The sequence below is a fragment of the Anolis carolinensis genome, chromosome 6 (assembly GCF_035594765.1).
Source record: "Anolis carolinensis isolate JA03-04 chromosome 6, rAnoCar3.1.pri, whole genome shotgun sequence".
NCBI lineage: Eukaryota > Metazoa > Chordata > Lepidosauria > Squamata > Dactyloidae > Anolis > Anolis carolinensis.
The window spans coordinates 67,499,656-67,512,995 of NC_085846.1; the positions used below are offsets into that span (position 1 = coordinate 67,499,656).

The following is a 13,340-nucleotide window of genomic DNA, read 5'->3' on the forward strand; positions in this document are numbered from 1 at the left end:
CCACAACCTGAGCGAAATTTCCAAGTCTTCAGTGGAGTTCAAGGTGCAAGAGTGTTTTCTTGTGATGCTCTCAAAAGAAGTTGCGGGAGTAGCAACATCCAATGCCTTCCAATCGGAAAGAGAAAGTGGGGAGTGGAGAAACATCAAGCAGGGCAAGGGGCTCTGCAGCCTGGTCTTAAGCATGCCTACACCGCTACCCTGCCCAAAAATCAGGTAGAGCTAGTAACTCAGGCCAGGCTCCATAAAGGAGAGTCAACTTGGACCTTTCTTCTTGAAGAAATGCCAGTTGACACATGCCAAGGAGGAAAAGGCCTACAGCACCCGGCATTCCCAGGCGGTCTCCCGTCCAAGAACATACTGGGCCCGCCCTGCTTAGCTTCCGAGATCAAGTGAGATCGGGCGTATTCAGAGCGGATTGACCGTAGGCCGTGACCTCCACAAACTAACTCTTTTGAAGTTGAAAGGGATTGAAAAGTCCTGGATGTAGAAGCCGCACTGCCGGGTTGAAGGAACAATGGACCAAGAAACATATTTGATAATTCATCCTAAGAAAAGAACCTCATGTCCACGATACACCAACACGTAAATTCCGGGAGATCATTTCCTTCAGAGTCTTGCTTTTTTAAAAAAAAAGCATCATTTCAAACACCCCGAATCAATAAGATTCAGCTGAATTCAACATCACCAGCTCCCACAACCTGAGGGAAATGTCCAAGTCTTCAGTGGAGTTCAAGGTGCAATAGACTTTTCGTATGATGCGCTCAAAAGAAGTAGCAGGAGTCGTCAACATCCAATGCCTTCCAATCGGAAAGAGAAATTTGGGAGTGGAGAAACATCAAGCAGGGCAAGGGGCTCTGCAGCCTGGTCTTAAGCATGCCTACACCGCTATCCTGCCCAAAAGTCAGGTAGAGCTAGGAACTCAGACCAGGCTCCAGAAAGGAGAGTCAACTTGGACCTTTCTTCTTGAAGAAATGCCAGTTGACACATGCCAAGGAGGAAAAGGCCTACAGCACCCGGCATTCCCAGGCGGTCTCCCATCCAAGGTCATACTGGGTCCGCCCTGCTTAGCTTCCGAGATCAAGTGAGATCGGGCGTATTGAGAGCGGATTGAGCGTAGGCTGTGACCTCCACAAACTAACTCTTTTGAAGTTGATAGGGATCTAAAAGTCCTGGATGTAGAAGCCGCACTGTGGGGTTGAAGGAACAATGGACCCAGAAACATATTCGATGCTTCATCCTAAGAAAGGAACCTCATGTCCACTATACACCGACAGGTAAATTCCGAGAGATCATTTCCTTCAGAGTCTTGTTTAAAAAAAAAAAAGCATCATTTCAAACGCCCTGAATCAATAAGATTCGGCTGAATTCAACATCACCAGCTCCCAGAACCTGAGGGAAATTTCCAAGTCTTCAGTGGAGTTCAACGTGCAAGAGTCTTTTCTTGTGATGCTCTCAAAAGAAGTAGCAGGAGTCGTCAACATCCATTGCCTTCTAATCTGAAAGAGAAAGTGGGGAGTGGAGAAACATCACGCAGGGCAAGGAGCTCTGCAGCCTGGTCTTAAGCATGCCTACACTGCTATCCTGCCCAAAAGTCAGGTAGAGCTAGGAACTCTGGCCAGGCTGCAGAAATGAAATTCAGCTTGGACTTTTCTTCTTGAAGAAATGGCAGTTGACCAATGCCAAGGAGGAAAAGGCCTACAGCACCCGGCATTCCCAGGCGGTCTCCCGTCCAAGAACATACTGGGCCCGCCCTGCTTAGCTTCCGGGATCAAGTGAGATCGGGCGTATTCAGAGCGGATTGACCGTAGGCCATGTCCTCCACAAACTAACTCTTTTGAAGTTGAAAGGGATTGAAAAGTCCTGGATGTAGAAGCCGCACTGCCGGGTTGAAGGAACAATGGACCCAGAAACATATTCGATGCTTCATCCTAAGAAAGGAACCTCATGTCCACGATACACCAACACGTAAATTCCGGGAGATCATTTCCTTCAGAGTCTTGCTTTTTTTAAAAAAAGCATCATTTCAAACACCCCGAATCAATAAGATTCGGCTGAATTCAACATCACCAGCTCCCACAACCTGAGGGAAATGTCCAAGTCTTCAGTGGAGTTCAAGGTGCAATAGACTTTTCGTATGATGCGCTCAAAAGAAGTTGCGGGAGTAGCAACATCCAATGCCTTCCAATCGGAAAGAGAAAGTGGGGAGTGGAGAAACATCAAGCAGGGCAAGGGGCTCTGCAGCCTGGTCTTAAGCATGCCTACACCGCTATCCTGCCCAAAAGTCAGGTAGAGCTAAGAACTCAGACCAGGCTCCAGAAGGGAGAGTCAACTTGGACCTTTCTTCTTGAAGAAAGGCCAGTTGACACATGCCAAGGAGGAAAAGGCCTACAGCACCCGGCATTCCCAGGCGGTCTCCCGTCCAAGGACATACTGGGTCCGCCCTGCTTAGCTTCCGAGATCAAGTGAGATCGGGCGTATTGAGAGCGGATTGACCGTAGGCCGTGACCTTCACAAACTAACTCTTTTGAAGTTGAAAGGGATCGAAAAGTCCTGGATGTAGAAGCCGCACTGCCGGGTTGAAAGAACAATGGACCCAGAAACATATTCGATGCTTCATCCTAAGAAAGGAACCTCATGTCCACGATACCCGACACGTAAATTCCGGGAGATCATTTCCTTGAGAGTCTTGCTTTTTTTTTTTTTAAAGCATCATTTCAAACGCCCCGAATCAATAAGATTCGGCTGAATTCAACATCACCAGCTCCTACAACCTGAGCGAAATTTCCAAGTCTTCAGTGGAGTTCAAGGTGCAAGAGTTTTTTTCCTGTGATGCTCTCAAAAGAAGTTGCGGGAGTCGTCAACATCCAATGCCTTCCAATCGGAAAGAGAAAATGGGGAGTGGAGAAACATCAAGCAGGGCAAGGGGCTCTGCAGCCTGGTCTTAAGCATGCCTACACCGCTATCCTGCCCAAAAGTCAGGTAGAGCTAGGAACTCAGACCAGGCTCCAGAAAGGAGAGTCAACTTGGACCTTTCTTCTTGAAGAAAGGCCAGTAGACACATGCCAAGGAGGAAAAGGCCTACAGCACCCGGCATTCCCAGGCGGTCTCCCATCCAAGGTCATACTGGGTCCGCCCTGCTTAGCTTCCGAGATCAAGTGAGATCGGGCGTATTCAGAGCGGATTGACCGTAGGCCGTGACCGCCTAAAACTACCTCTTTTGAAATTGATAGGGATTGAAAAGTCCTGGATGTAGAAGTCGCACTGCCGGGTTGAAGGAACAATGGACCCAGAAACATATTCGATGCTTCATCCTAAGAAAGGAACCTCATGTCCACGATACACCAACACGTAAATTCCGGGAGATCATTTCCTTCAGAGTCTTGCTTTTTTTTAAAAAAGCATCATTTCAAACACCCCGAATCAATAAGATTCGGCTGAATTCAACATCACCAGCTCCCAGAACCTGAGGGAAATTTCCAAGTCTTCAGTGGAGTTCAACGTGCAAGAGTCTTTTCTTGTGATGCTCTCAAAAGAAGTAGCAGGAGTCGTCAACATCCAATGCCTTCCAATCGGAAAGAGAAATTGTGGAGTGGAGAAACATCAAGCAGGGCAAGGGGCTCTGCAGCCTGGTCTTAAGCATGCCTACACCGCTATCCTGCCCAAAAGTCAGGTAGAGCTAGGAACTCAGACCAGGCTCCAGAAAGGAGAGTCAACTTGGACCTTTCTTCTTGAAGAAATGCCAGTTGACACATGCCAAGGGGGAAAAGGCCTACAGCACCCGGCATTCCCAGGCGGCCTCCAATCCAAGGACATACTGGGTCCGCGCTGCTTAGCTTCCGAGATCAAGGGAGATCGGGCGTATTCAGAGTGGATTGACTGTAGGCCGTGACCGCCACAAACTAACTCTTTTGAAGTTGATAGGGATTGAAAAGTCCTGGATGTAGAAGCCGCACGGCCAGGTTAAAGGAAAAATGGACCCAGAAACATATTCGATGCTTCATCCTAAGAAAGGAACCTCATGTCCACGATATATCGACACGTAAATTCCGGGAGATCACTTCCTTCAGAGTCTTGCTTTTTTTAAAGAAAGCATCATTTCAAACACCCCGAATCAATAAGATTCGGCTGAATTCAACATCACCAGCTCCCAGAACCTGAGGGAAATTTCCAAGTCTTCAGTGGAGTTCAACGTGCAAGAGTCTTTTCTTGTGATGCTCTCAATAGAAGTAGCAGGAGTCGTCAACATCCATTGCCTTCTAATCTGAAAGAGAAAGTGGGGAGTGGAGAAACATCACGCAGGGCAAGGAGCTCTGCAGCCTGGTCTTAAGCATGCCTACACTGCTATCCTGCCCAAAAGTCAGGTAGAGCTAGGAACTCAGGCCAGGCTGCAGAAATGAAATTCAGCTTGGACTTTTCTTCTTGAAGAAATGGCAGTTGACCAATGCCAAGGAGGAAAAGGCCTACAGCACCCGGCATTCCCAGGCGGTCTCCCGTCCAAGAACATACTGGGCCCGCCCTGCTTAGCTTCCGGGATCAAGTGAGATCGGGCGTATTCAGAGCGGATTGACCGTAGGCCATGACCTCCACAAACTAACTCTTTTGAAGTTGAAAGGGATTGAAAAGTCCTGGATGTAGAAGCCGCACTGCCGGGTTGAAGGAACAATGGACCCAGAAACATATTCGATGCTTCATCCTAAGAAAGGAACCTCATGTCCACGATACACCAACACGTAAATTCCGGGAGATCATTTCCTTCAGAGTCTTGCTTTTTTTTAAAAAAGCATCATTTCAAACACCCCGAATCAATAAGATTCGGCTGAATTCAACATCACCAGCTCCCACAACCTGAGGGAAATGTCCAAGTCTTCAGTGGAGTTCAAGGTGCAATAGACTTTTCGTATGATGCGCTCAAAAGAAGTTGCGGGAGTAGCAACATCCAATGCCTTCCAATCGGAAAGAGAAAGTGGGGAGTGGAGAAACATCAAGCAGGGCAAGGGGCTCTGCAGCCTGGTCTTAAGCATGCCTACACCGCTATCCTGCCCAAAAATCAGGTAGAGCTAGTAACTCAGGCCAGGCTCCAGAAAGGAGAGTCAACTTGGACCTTTCTTCTTGAAGAAATGCCAGTTGACACATGCCAAGGAGGAAAAGGCCTACAGCACCCGGCATTCCCAGGCAGTCTCCCGTCCAAGGACATACTGGGTCCGCCCTGCTTAGCTTCCGAGATCAAGTGAGATCGGGCGTATTCAGAGCGGATTGACCGTAGGCCGTGACCTCGAAAAACTAACTCTTTTGAAGTTGATAGGGATCGAAAAGTCCTGGATATAGAAGCCGCACTGCGGGGTTGAAGGAAAAATGGACCCAGAAACATATTCGATGCTTCATCCTAAGAAAGGAACCTCATGTCCACGATATATCGACACGTAAATTCCGGGAGATCATTTCCTTCAGAGTCTTGTTTTAAAAAAAAAAAAAAAAAAAAGCATCATTTCAAACGCCCCGAATCAATAAGATTCGGCTGAATTCAACATCACCAGCTCCCACAACCTGAGAGAAATTTCCAAGTCTTCAGTGGAGTTCAAGGTGCAAGAGTCTTTTCTTGTGATATGCTCAAAAGAAGTAGCAGGAGTCGTCAACATCCAATGCATTCTAATCTGAAAGAGAAAGTGGGGAGTGGAGAAACATCAAGCAGGGCAAGGGGCTCTGCAGCCTGGTCTTAAGCATGCCTACACCGCTATCCTGCCCAAAAGTCAGGTAGAGCTAAGAACTCAGACCAGGCTCCAGAAAGGAGAGTCAACTTGGACCTTTCTTCTTGAAGAAAGGCCAGTTGACACATGCCAAGGAGGAAAAGGCCTACAGCACCCGGCATTCCCAGGCGGTCTCCCGTCCAAGGACATACTGGGTCCGCCCTGCTTAGCTTCCGAGATCAAGTGAGATCGGGCGTATTGAGAGCGGATTGACCGTAGGCCGTGACCTTCACAAACTAACTCTTTTGAAGTTGAAAGGGATCGAAAAGTCCTGGATGTAGAAGCCGCACTGCCGGGTTGAAAGAACAATGGACCCAGAAACATATTCGATGCTTCATCCTAAGAAAGGAACCTCATGTCCACGATACCCGACACGTAAATTCCGGGAGATCATTTCCTTGAGAGTCTTGCTTTTTTTTTTTTAAAGCATCATTTCAAACGCCCCGAATCAATAAGATTCGGCTGAATTCAACATCACCAGCTCCTACAACCTGAGCGAAATTTCCAAGTCTTCAGTGGAGTTCAAGGTGCAAGAGTTTTTTCCTGTGATGCTCTCAAAAGAAGTTGCGGGAGTCGTCAACAACCAATGCCTTGCAATCGGAAAGAGAAAATGGGGAGTGGAGAAACATCAAGCAGGGCAAGGGGCTCTGCAGCCTGGTCTTAAGCATGCCTACACCGCTATCCTGCCCAAAAGTCAGGTAGAGCTAGGAACTCAGACCAGGCTCCAGAAAGGAGAGTCAACTTGGACCTTTCTTCTTGAAGAAAGGCCAGTAGACACATGCCAAGGAGGAAAAGGCCTACAGCACCCGGCATTCCCAGGCGGTCTCCCATCCAAGGTCATACTGGGTCCGCCCTGCTTAGCTTCCGAGATCAAGTGAGATCGGGCGTATTGAGAGCGGATTGAGCGTAGGCTGTGACCTCCACAAACTAACTCTTTTGAAGTTAATAGGGATCTTAAAGTCCTGGATGTAGAAGCCGCACTGTGGGGTTGAAGGAACAATGGACCCAGAAACATATTCGATGCTTCATCCTAAGAAAGGAACCTCATGTCCACTATACACCGACAGGTAAATTCCGAGAGATCATTTCCTTCAGAGACTTGTTTAAAAAAAAAAAAAGCATCATTTCAAACGCCCTGAATCAATAAGATTTAACTGAATTCAACATCAGCAGCTCCCACAACCTGAGGGAAATTTCCAAGTCTTCAGTGGAGTTCAAGGTGCAAGAATGTTTTCTTGTGATGCTCTCAAAAGAAGTTGCGGGAGTAGCAACATCCAATGCCTTCCAATCGGAAAGAGAAAGTGGGGAGTGGAGAAACATCAAGCAGGGCAAGGGGCTCTGCAGCCTGGTCTTAAGCATGCCTACACCGCTATCCTGCCCAAAAATCAGGTAGAGCTAGGAACTCAGACCAGGCTCCAGAAAGGAGACTCAACTTGGACCTTTCTTCTTGAAGAAATGCCAGTTGACACATGCCAAGGAGGAAAAGGCCTACAGCACCCGGCATTCCCAGGCGGACTCCCGTCCAAGGACATACTGGGCCCGCCCTGCTTAGCTTCCGGGATCAAGTGAGATCGGGCGTATTCAGAGCGGATTGACCGTAGGCCGTGACCTCCACAAACTAACTCTTTTGAAGTTGATAGGGATCTAAAAGTCCTGGATGTAGAAGTCGCACTGCCGGGTTGAAGGAACAATGGACCCAGAAACATATTCGATGCTTCATCCTAAGAAAGGAACCTCATGTCCACGATACACCAACACGTAAATTCCGGGAGATCATTTCCTTCAGAGTCTTGCTTTTTTTAAAAAAAAAGCATCATTTCAAACACCCCGAATCAATAAGATTCGGCTGAATTCAACATCACCAGCTCCCAGAACCTGAGGGAAATTTCCAAGTCTTCAGTGGAGTTCAACGTGCAAGAGTCTTTTCTTGTGATGCTCTCAAAAGAAGTAGCAGGAGTCGTCAACATCCAATGCCTTCTAATATGAAAGAGAAAGTGGGGAGTGGAGAAACATCACGCAGGGCAAGGAGCTCTGCAGCCTGGTCTTAAGCATGCCTACACTGCTATCCTGCCCAAAAGTCAGGTAGAGCTAGGAACTCAGGCCAGGCTGCAGAAATGAAATTCAGCTTGGACTTTTCTTCTTGAAGAAATGGCAGTTGACCAATGCCAAGGAGGAAAAGGCCTACAGCACCCGGCATTCCCAGGCGGTCTCCCGTCCAAGAACATACTGGGCCCGCCCTGCTTAGCTTCCGGGATCAAGTGAGATCGGGCGTATTCAGAGCGGATTGACCGTAGGCCATGACCTCCACAAACTAACTCTTTTGAAGTTGAAAGGGATTGAAAAGTCCTGGATGTAGAAGCCGCACTGCCGGGTTGAAGGAACAATGGACCCAGAAACATATTCGATGCTTCATCCTAAGAAAGGAACCTCATGTCCACGATACCCGACACGTAAATTCCGGGAGATCATTTCCTTGAGAGTCTTGCTTTTTTTTTTTTTAAAGCATCATTTCAAACGCCCCGAATCAATAAGATTCGGCTGAATTCAACATCACCAGCTCCCAGAACCTGAGGGAAATTTCCAAGTCTTCAGTGGAGTTCAACGTGCAAGAGTCTTTTCTTGTGATGCTCTCAAAAGAAGTAGCAGGAGTCGTCAACATCCAATGCCTTCTAATCTGAAAGAGAAAGTGGGGAGTGGAGAAACATCACGCAGGGCAAGGAGCTCTGCAGCCTGGTCTTAAGCATGCCTACACCGCTATCCTGCCCAAAAGTCAGGTAGAGCTAGGAACTCAGACCAGGCTCCAGAAAGGAGAGTCAACTTGGACCTTTCTTCTTGAAGAAATGCCAGTTGACACATGCCAAGGGGGAAAAGGCCTACAGCACCCGGCATTCCCAGGCGGCCTCCAATCCAAGGACATACTGGGTCCGCGCTGCTTAGCTTCCGAGATCAAGGGAGATCGGGCGTATTCAGAGTGGATTGACTGTAGGCCGTGACCTCCACAAACTAACTCTTTTGAAGTTGATAGGGATTGAAAAGTCCTGGATGTAGAAGCCGCACGGCCAGGTTAAAGGAACAATGGACCCAGAAAAATATTCGATGCTTCATCCTAAGATAGAAACCGCATGTCCATGATACACCGGCACGCAAATTCAGGGAGATCATTTCCTTCAGAGTTTTGCTTTTTTTAAAAAAAAAGCATCATTTCCAACGCCCCGAATCAATAAGATTCGGCTGAATTGAACATCACCAGCTCCCACAACCTGAGGGAAATGTCCAAGTCTTCAGTGGAGTTCAAAGTTCAAGAGTCTTTTCTTGTGATGCTCTCAAAAGATGTTTCGGGAGTCGTCAACATCCAATGCCTTCCAATCGGAAAGAGAAAGTGGGGAGTGGAGAAACATCACGCAGGGCAAGGGGCTCTGCAGCCTGGTCTTAAGCATGCCTACACTGCTATCCTGCCCAAAAGTCAGGTAGAGCTAGGAACTCAGGCCAGGCTGCAGAAATGAAATTCAGCTTGGACTTTTCTTCTTGAAGAAATGGCAGTTGACCAATGCCAAGGAGGAAAAGGCCTACAGCACCCGGCATTCCCAGGCGGTCTCCCGTCCAAGAACATACTGGGCCCGCCCTGCTTAGCTTCCGAGATCAAGTGAGATCGGGCGTATTCAGAGCGGATTGACCGTAGGCCGTGACCTCCACAAACTAACTCTTTTGAAGTTGAAAGGGATTGAAAAGTCCTGGATGTAGAAGCCGCACTGCCGGGTTGAAGGAACAATGGACCAAGAAACATATTTGATAATTCATCCTAAGAAAAGAACCTCATGTCCACGATACACCAACACGTAAATTCCGGGAGATCATTTCCTTCAGAGTCTTGCTTTTTTTTTAAAAAAAGCATCATTTCAAACACCCCGAATCAATAAGATTCAGCTGAATTCAACATCACCAGCTCCCACAACCTGAGGGAAATGTCCAAGTCTTCAGTGGAGTTCAAGGTGCAATAGACTTTTCGTATGATGCGCTCAAAAGAAGTAGCAGGAGTCGTCAATATCCAATGCCTTCCAATCGGAAAGAGAAATTTGGGAGTGGAGAAACATCAAGCAGGGCAAGGGGCTCTGCAGCCTGGTCTTAAGCATGCCTACACCGCTATCCTGCCCAAAAGTCAGGTAGAGCTAGGAACTCAGACCAGGCTCCAGAAAGGAGAGTCAACTTGGACCTTTCTTCTTGAAGAAATGCCAGTTGACACATGCCAAGGAGGAAAAGGCCTACAGCACCCGGCATTCCCAGGCGGTCTCCCATCCAAGGTCATACTGGGTCCGCCCTGCTTAGCTTCCGAGATCAAGTGAGATCGGGCGTATTGAGAGCGGATTGAGCGTAGGCTGTGACCTCCACAAACTAACTCTTTTGAAGTTGATAGGGATCTAAAAGTCCTGGATGTAGAAGCCGCACTGTGGGGTTGAAGGAACAATGGACCCAGAAACATATTCGATGCTTCATCCTAAGAAAGGAACCTCATGTCCACTATACACCGACAGGTAAATTCCGAGAGATCATTTCCTTCAGAGTCTTGTTTAAAAAAAAAAAGCATCATTTCAAACGCCCTGAATCAATAAGATTTGACTGAATTCAACATCAGCAGCTCCCACAACCTGAGGGAAATTTCCAAGTCTTCAGTGGAGTTCAAGGTGCAAGAGTGTTTTCTTGTGATGCTCTCAAAAGAAGTTGCGGGAGTAGCAACATCCAATGCCTTCCAATCGGAAAGAGAAAGTGGGGAGTGGAGAAACATCAAGCAGGGCAAGGGGCTCTGCAGCCTGGTCTTAAGCATGCCTACACCGCTACCCTGCCCAAAAATCAGGTAGAGCTAGTAACTCAGGCCAGGCTCCAGAAAGGAGAGTCAACTTGGACCTTTCTTCTTGAAGAAATGCCAGTTGACACATGCCAAGGAGGAAAAGGCCTACAGCACCCGGCATTCCCAGGCAGTCTCCCGTCCAAGGACATACTGGGTCCGCCCTGCTTAGCTTCCGAGATCAAGTGAGATCGGGCGTATTCAGAGCGGATTGACCGTAGGCCGTGACCTCGAAAAACTAACTCTTTTGAAGTTGATAGGGATCGAAAAGTCCTGGATATAGAAGCCGCACTGCGGGGTTGAAGGAAAAATGGACCCAGAAACATATTCGATGCTTCATCCTAAGAAAGGAACCTCATGTCCACGATATATCGACACGTAAATTCCGGGAGATCACTTCCTTCAGAGTCTTGCTTTTTTTAAAGAAAGCATCATTTCAAACACCCCGAATCAATAAGATTCGGCTGAATTCAACATCACCAGCTCCCAGAACCTGAGGGAAATTTCCAAGTCTTCAGTGGAGTTCAACGTGCAAGAGTCTTTTCTTGTGATGCTCTCAAAAGAAGTAGCAGGAGTCGTCAACATCCATTGCCTTCTAATCTGAAAGAGAAAGTGGGGAGTGGAGAAACATCACGCAGGGCAAGGAGCTCTGCAGCCTGGTCTTAAGCATGCCTACACTGCTATCCTGCCCAAAAGTCAGGTAGAGCTAGGAACTCAGGCCAGGCTGCAGAAATGAAATTCAGCTTGGACTTTTCTTCTTGAAGAAATGGCAGTTGACCAATGCCAAGGAGGAAAAGGCCTACAGCACCCGGCATTCCCAGGCGGTCTCCCGTCCAAGAACATACTGGGCCCGCCCTGCTTAGCTTCCGGGATCAAGTGAGATCGGGCGTATTCAGAGCGGATTGACCGTAGGCCATGACCTCCACAAACTAACTCTTTTGAAGTTGAAAGGGATTGAAAAGTCCTGGATGTAGAAGCCGCACTGCCGGGTTGAAGGAACAATGGACCCAGAAACATATTCGATGCTTCATCCTAAGAAAGGAACCTCATGTCCACGATACACCAACACGTAAATTCCGGGAGATCATTTCCTTCAGAGTCTTGCTTTTTTTAAAAAAAAAGCATCATTTCAAACACCCCGAATCAATAAGATTCAGCTGAATTCAACATCACCAGCTCCCACAACCTGAGGGAAATGTCCAAGTCTTCAGTGGAGTTCAAGGTGCAATAGACTTTTCGTATGATGTGCTCAAAAGAAGTAGCAGGAGTCGTCAATATCCAATGCCTTCCAATCGGAAAGAGAAATTTGGGAGTGGAGAAACATCAAGCAGGGCAAGGGGCTCTGCAGCCTGGTCTTAAGCATGCCTACACCGCTATCCTGCCCAAAAGTCAGGTAGAGCTAGGAACTCAGACCAGGCTCCAGAAAGGAGAGTCAACTTGGACCTTTCTTCTTGAAGAAATGCCAGTTGACACATGCCAAGGAGGAAAAGGCCTACAGCACCCGGCATTCCCAGGCGGTCTCCCATCCAAGGTCATACTGGGTCCGCCCTGCTTAGCTTCCGAGATCAAGTGAGATCGGGCGTATTGAGAGCGGATTGAGCGTAGGCTGTGACCTCCACAAACTAACTCTTTTGAAGTTGATAGGGATCTAAAAGTCCTGGATGTAGAAGCCGCACTGTGGGGTTGAAGGAACAATGGACCCAGAAACATATTCGATGCTTCATCCTAAGAAAGGAACCTCATGTCCACTATACACCGACAGGTAAATTCCGAGAGATCATTTCCTTCAGAGTCTTGTTTAAAAAAAAAAAAGCATCATTTCAAACGCCCTGAATCAATAAGATTTGACTGAATTCAACATCAGCAGCTCCCACAACCTGAGGGAAATTTCCAAGTCTTCAGTGGAGTTCAAGGTGCAAGAGTGTTTTCTTGTGATGCTCTCAAAAGAAGTTGCGGGAGTAGCAACATCCAATGCCTTCCAATCGGAAAGAGAAAGTGGGGAGTGGAGAAACATCAAGCAGGGCAAGGGGCTCTGCAGCCTGGTCTTAAGCATGCCTACACCGCTACCCTGCCCAAAAATCAGGTAGAGCTAGTAACTCAGGCCAGGCTCCAGAAAGGAGAGTCAACTTGGACCTTTCTTCTTGAAGAAATGCCAGTTGACACATGCCAAGGAGGAAAAGGCCTACAGCACCCGGCATTCCCAGGCAGTCTCCCGTCCAAGGACATACTGGGTCCGCCCTGCTTAGCTTCCGAGATCAAGTGAGATCGGGCGTATTCAGAGCGGATTGACCGTAGGCCGTGACCTCGAAAAACTAACTCTTTTGAAGTTGATAGGGATCGAAAAGTCCTGGATATAGAAGCCGCACTGCGGGGTTGAAGGAAAAATGGACCCAGAAACATATTCGATGCTTCATCCTAAGAAAGGAACCTCATGTCCACGATATATCGACACGTAAATTCCGGGAGATCACTTCCTTCAGAGTCTTGCTTTTTTTAAAGAAAGCATCATTTCAAACACCCCGAATCAATAAGATTCGGCTGAATTCAACATCACCAGCTCCCAGAACCTGAGGGAAATTTCCAAGTCTTCAGTGGAGTTCAACGTGCAAGAGTCTTTTCTTGTGATGCTCTCAAAAGAAGTAGCAGGAGTCGTCAACATCCATTGCCTTCTAATCTGAAAGAGAAAGTGGGGAGTGGAGAAACATCACGCAGGGCAAGGAGCTCTGCAGCCTGGTCTTAAGCATGCCTACACTGCT

General features: G+C 47.8%; 13 pseudogenes; all 13 read right to left on the reverse strand.

Moving 5' to 3' along the window:
- Positions 1 to 309: 309 nt before the first annotated feature.
- Positions 310 to 427, reverse strand: LOC134292850 (5S ribosomal RNA; annotated as a pseudogene).
- A 1,265-nt stretch (positions 428 to 1,692) lies between these two features.
- Positions 1,693 to 1,810, reverse strand: LOC134292667 (5S ribosomal RNA; annotated as a pseudogene).
- A 572-nt stretch (positions 1,811 to 2,382) lies between these two features.
- LOC134292741 (5S ribosomal RNA) lies at positions 2,383 to 2,500 on the reverse strand (annotated as a pseudogene).
- Positions 2,501 to 3,075: 575 nt separating this feature from the next.
- LOC134292731 (5S ribosomal RNA) lies at positions 3,076 to 3,193 on the reverse strand (annotated as a pseudogene).
- Positions 3,194 to 4,457: 1,264 nt separating this feature from the next.
- On the reverse strand, positions 4,458 to 4,575 carry LOC134292668 (5S ribosomal RNA; annotated as a pseudogene).
- Positions 4,576 to 5,147: 572 nt separating this feature from the next.
- LOC134292712 (5S ribosomal RNA) lies at positions 5,148 to 5,265 on the reverse strand (annotated as a pseudogene).
- Positions 5,266 to 5,847: 582 nt separating this feature from the next.
- LOC134292742 (5S ribosomal RNA) lies at positions 5,848 to 5,965 on the reverse strand (annotated as a pseudogene).
- Positions 5,966 to 7,229: 1,264 nt separating this feature from the next.
- On the reverse strand, positions 7,230 to 7,347 carry LOC134292695 (5S ribosomal RNA; annotated as a pseudogene).
- A 575-nt stretch (positions 7,348 to 7,922) lies between these two features.
- Positions 7,923 to 8,040, reverse strand: LOC134292669 (5S ribosomal RNA; annotated as a pseudogene).
- Positions 8,041 to 9,307: 1,267 nt separating this feature from the next.
- LOC134292851 (5S ribosomal RNA) lies at positions 9,308 to 9,425 on the reverse strand (annotated as a pseudogene).
- A 1,264-nt stretch (positions 9,426 to 10,689) lies between these two features.
- Positions 10,690 to 10,807, reverse strand: LOC134292713 (5S ribosomal RNA; annotated as a pseudogene).
- A 573-nt stretch (positions 10,808 to 11,380) lies between these two features.
- LOC134292670 (5S ribosomal RNA) lies at positions 11,381 to 11,498 on the reverse strand (annotated as a pseudogene).
- A 1,265-nt stretch (positions 11,499 to 12,763) lies between these two features.
- LOC134292714 (5S ribosomal RNA) lies at positions 12,764 to 12,881 on the reverse strand (annotated as a pseudogene).
- Positions 12,882 to 13,340: the final 459 nt, after the last annotated feature.